The sequence below is a fragment of the Chiloscyllium plagiosum genome, unplaced genomic scaffold, assembly GCF_004010195.1.
Source record: "Chiloscyllium plagiosum isolate BGI_BamShark_2017 unplaced genomic scaffold, ASM401019v2 scaf_10411, whole genome shotgun sequence".
NCBI classification, from domain to species: domain Eukaryota; kingdom Metazoa; phylum Chordata; class Chondrichthyes; order Orectolobiformes; family Hemiscylliidae; genus Chiloscyllium; species Chiloscyllium plagiosum.
The window spans coordinates 15509-16800 of record NW_025209483.1 but is presented as its reverse complement, the minus strand read 5'-3'; positions in this window follow the sequence as shown (position 1 = coordinate 16800).

Sequence of the window (1292 nt, the reverse complement as noted above, 5' to 3'; positions counted from 1 at the left end):
GGACACATTACCCCTTGTGGAGGTCAGCGGTTATTTCAGGGGGAAATCTATGTGGGTTTCTAGGAGTTTCCACCTTGGAGCTTCATGTGACTGAACAGGGCAGATCTTTCATAGATGGGACAGAATGATCCAAGAGTCAGTGAGATGTGGAGAGCAGGATTTCCTTCCTTTTCTTTCCTTCCGTGTTGCCGCTGTGCCTCATCAATAAGACATGGGGGGTGAAAGGCTCATGCAGCTCGATGGGCAAGTTGTCTCCATATTGACCAATGGGCAGCAAGCTCCTCCTAGTCATCCCATAGAGTCTCAAGGAAAACAGAGCAATACTGCACGCTTCCCACTGCCCAGGATTCCCAGTAAACGGTAGAAGAATTGGGGGGTGGGGATATCTGTCAGAAAAGGCATAACTGTAAAGGTCTCAGAGGATTGTGAAGTGAGAGAGATGCACAGGAGAAGGGGGCAACAAGTTGCCAGTTGGAGTATAATTTGGGAAAATGGGAAGTTGGTCATTTTGGAGGGGATAATAAAAGAACAGAGTGCTATTTAAATGGTGGAAACTGTAGGAAGCTGCACCACAAAGGGACCAGGGGGTAATTGTGCAGGAAACACAGAAAGCAGCAGATTCTGGGTCAGTCACGGAATCAAGGGTTCGGCTTCAGAATTGTCAAGTTTAAGGCAACACCGACACGGGTAAGGGGTTTCTGTAGCAATGGAGCTGGGGTGAGGGGAAGACAAGGAACGTTTAATAGAATGGAATTCCTGGTGTTTGGGATTGTGTGGATGTCTGTCAAGTTTAAGGCAACACCGACACGGGTAAGGGGTTTCTGTAGCAATGGAGCTGGGGTGAGGGGGAGACAAGGAACGTTTAACAGAATGTAATTCCTGGTGTTTGGGATTGTGTGGATGTCCGATCAGAAGGTCACCTTGGGGTCAGATATAACAGCAATATTGTAAAGAATGTAGTGTACCTCAGATATTTCCCAGTGGGGGGGAGAGGCTCAGCAGGAAGGGAAAGGAATTTGTAATAGCAACTGAAGGCAATGGTTCTAACCATTACAATGTTTCACTGGAGAAAACTGCAGCTAATCGAGTAGTGGGAGTGTGGAAAGCAGTTTGATAACTGAGTAACAGTGGAGTAATGGAGAGGGATGATGGGGAGCGGGACTTGGGCAGTGTCAGTTTACATGTGAAACCTAACACAGTGCTTTTGGACAATGTCACCTCCTGGCAGTATGTAGGTGAGAAAAAGGAGAGTCCAAGGATAGATCCTTAGATTCCCTACAGTGTGGAAACAG